Source organism: Cucumis melo, chromosome 3 (genome assembly GCF_025177605.1).
Source record: "Cucumis melo cultivar AY chromosome 3, USDA_Cmelo_AY_1.0, whole genome shotgun sequence".
Lineage (NCBI taxonomy): Eukaryota > Viridiplantae > Streptophyta > Magnoliopsida > Cucurbitales > Cucurbitaceae > Cucumis > Cucumis melo.
The window spans coordinates 17,666,424-17,670,249 of NC_066859.1; positions in this window are offsets into that span (position 1 = coordinate 17,666,424).

Here is a 3,826-nt window from a genome sequence, read left to right on the forward strand (position 1 = left end):
TTTTTAACTCTCTATCCCTTTTTTAGGAACTAAAGTTGGGCTTCTTTTTTTTTCTTTCAAATTCGTCTTCAAAATGTGAGGATTTTTTCTTCTTACCTCTTTTTTTTATTATTCTTTTTTCCGCAATCGTGCAACGGTGGCTCTGCCGCCAGCGATCAAACTTTTATTAGGGGACGATCGGGCTTTTGCCGTCGGATCCACTACCTTGCTAGGAGCGATCGGGCACCTTCGTCGTTTGGAGAGGTGACTTCACCGTCAGTAATCTAACTTCTACTGGAGGACGATCAGGCTTTGATCGTGAGATCCACCGCCTTAGTAGGCACAATCGAACGTCTTCGTCGTTTGGAGAGTTGACTCCACCGTCAACCATCCAACTTCTACTAGGGGACGATCGGGCTTTTGTCGTCAGATCCACCACCCTGGTTGGAGCGATCGAGCACCTTCATCGTTTGGAGAAGTGACTCCGCTGTCAGTGATCCAACTTCTACTGGAAGACAACCGGATTCATGCCGTCAGATCCTCCGCCCTGGTAGGAGCGATCGGACACCTTCGTCGTTTGGAGAGGTGACTCCGCTATCAGCGATCCATCTTCTATTGGGGGACGATCGAACTTTGGCCTTCAGATCCACTACCCTGGTAGGAGCGATTGGGCGCCTTCGTCGTTTAGAGAGGTGACTCCACCATCAACGATCCAACTTCTACTGAGGGGACGATTGGGCTTTGACCGTTAGATCCACCGCCTTGGTAGGAGCAATCCAGCTCCTTCTTCATTTGGAGAGGTGACTTCGCCGTCAACGATCTAACTTCTACTGGGGGACGATTGGGCTTTGACCGTCAGATCCACCGCCTTGGTAGGAGCGATCGGGCGCCTTCGTCATTTGGAGAGGTGACTCCGCCTCAGCGATCCAACTTCTACTGGAGGATGATCGGGCTTTGGCCATCAGATCCACCACCCTGGTAGACGCGATCGGGCACCTTCGTCGTTTGGAGAGGTGACTTCACCGTCAGCGATCCAACTTTTACTAGGGGACGATCGAGCTTTGGCCGTCAGATCCACTGCTGGTAGGAGCGATCGGACAGCTTCGTCGTTTGGAGAAGTGGAAGCAAAGTTGTACCATCGACGTCATCTTGGAGAAGCAAAGGCGGAGCACTGCACTATCGTCGTTCCATCAAGGCTAAAACATATTAGCAATGAGGTAGAGTTTTTTTTTTTTTTTGCCATCAACATTTCTTTTAGAGGAGGCAAAGCCGCTTTTATGTCAATGAAGCCTAAAGTCTTCAAACTTACTTGAAAAGACAATTATGAAAAAAAAGTTTGTTTTTTTTTTTTTTTTTGCTTGAAGAAGACAAAACTTTTGAATTTAAATATGAGAAAGTGTCGATGAAGCCTTCGAGCTTGAATATGAGAAAGTGTTGATGAAACCTTTAAGCTTGAATATGAGAAAGTGTTGATGAAGTCTTCGAGCTTGAATATGAGGATACATCGATGAGACCTTCGATCTTGTACATGGAAAAGTAACAGTGTAATCCTTAAAGTCGGTGGAGCATTGGTGAAGCCTCCAGCCTTGCATTTGAATGAGCCTTTATGAAATATTTGAACTCGAATTTGAAGAAACATCAATAAAGCCTCAGAATTTTATTTTAAGGAACTTCTAAACTTCTTTGAACTTAAATTTTAAGAAACATTAACAAAGCCCCAGAATTTGATTTTGAGGAACTTCTAAATTTGGCGATGGAGTGTTGAACTTCAGAAGAATGATGCTACACTGCTCCTAGTGTAACACCTTTTTTATTTGTAATATTGGCTCCAACAGGGCACTTCAACTTTAAGTTGATATTCTTTAATGAGAGTGAAAACCATCAATTGCTAGTGTCATGCTTTATGTGATCGTGACACTACTCTAGTTTTCCATTTTTCTCAACTGAGTTTTTTTTTTTTTTTTTACTGGACTGAACTTAAAGTTTCCCTTAAGCTGCCTACGTAACCTTTATAATATAGGGATCAAGTCATAACGTAGTTCAATTGATTTTTTTTATTGGACTGAACTTAAAGTTTCCTTTAAGCTGCCTACGTACCTTTTATAATATAGCGATCAAGTCATAACGTAGTTCTTTTTTTTTTTTTTTGTCATTCACCTTTTAATCTCTTGTGGGCTAGGAGCACCATGCAGTTTAGGCTCTTGCGATAAGGAGCTTTGCATATTTAATAGCTTCTATTTTCATCAAGGATTTGTTCATCTTCTTCGTTTATAGGATTGGTGAAGATAATAAATCTTGGTTTCACGATCAAGGAACCTTCTGTATTTATGTCAACAGACAACTTCCTCATGCGTGATAGGACACAACCGTGAATCTGATTGTCATCATTTTCTTCAGGAAATGGTTTTGCCTTCAAAGATTTCATCTCTCTTTGTTGTTGATCGTTTGTCATCTCTCATGAAATGGTATTTATGTCAACAAACAGCTTCCTTTGCATGCTTTTGATAGGAGTGTCTTCGTTTGAATGAAATTTGTTTGTCTCTATTTTCGACAAGCCATGACTATCCATTCTTTGCCATCATCTTTAATAGGCTCTTCTTTATTTTGAGAGTTTGTCGTCGTGATTTTTTGTTGGAATCGAATATGTATAAGTTCGAAAGTCCCAAATTGAATCAAACTTTTCCTTTGATCATAAAGCAGCATTGATGGCAGAACACTTGAAGTCATCTTGACTACAACATGATTTGTTAGAGCTACTTCATCAATATCCAATTCAATCTTATTTTCACAAGCCAACTTTAGAATTAGCTCCTTCAACACAAAGCACTTTTCAACAGGGTGCCTAATGACTTGATGATACTTGCAGTAGTTAGGATAATCTACTATTCATACTTTCTTTGGTCATTTACATTCTGGCAACTGAATAAGTTGTTTCTCTATCAATTGCTCCAACATGTCTGCAACATCAGAGTCAGGAAAGGGATAAACTTTTTTCTGTTTTTCTCTAAGAGTTCGGCGTCGTTTTTCTTCGCCATCATGATTTCTTTCATGTTTTGTTTCTTTTCTTTTAGAGAAAGATTTCAATGGAGTCTCTTGAACAACCATAGACTCGTTTAGGACACTATTTGCAATCTTTTTAGTGTCATTGATTTCATTCTTGTCACTCCTCATTCTTTAAACTAAGAAATCTTTTGCTCCTCTGTTGGTGATACTCAGCTCAATATCATGGACACGAGTTGCCAATTCTTCAAACATGTGAGGTTTTATTCCCTGTAAAATATAGAGAACTTCTCAGTGCATACCTTGGGTGCACATCTCCACTGCAGATAGTTCGGTGAGCTTGTCTTTGCAATTTAGGCTTAGAGCTCTCCATTGGTTTATGTAGTCAATGACTGGCTCTCCCTTCCGCTGTTTGGTGTTCGTCAACTCAATCATGCTGATGACACGCCTAGTGATATAGAAGCTGTTGAGAAACTCTATTTTCAACTGTTCCCAACTGTCAATTACTTCCGACTCTAGATCAGTATACCACTCGAAAGCATTTCCTTTTAAGATTCAAACGAACTGCCTGACTAGTTGGTTTCCTCTTAATCCTGCGTTTTTGCATGTTTCAACAAAGTGAACAATGTGTTTCTTTGGGTTGCCCTTTCTGTCGAATTGTTGGAACTTTGGAGGTTGGTGCCCGTCAGACATTCGTAAGTCATTGATTCTTTTGGTGTATGGCTTGGATTACATGAAAGAAGTTTGTTGTGGTCCTCCATACTGAGCTCTTATGGAACTTGTGATCATATCTTGCAGCTGTTGAACTGACAGGGAGGCGACAGAGATGGACTGTTGCATTTGATTT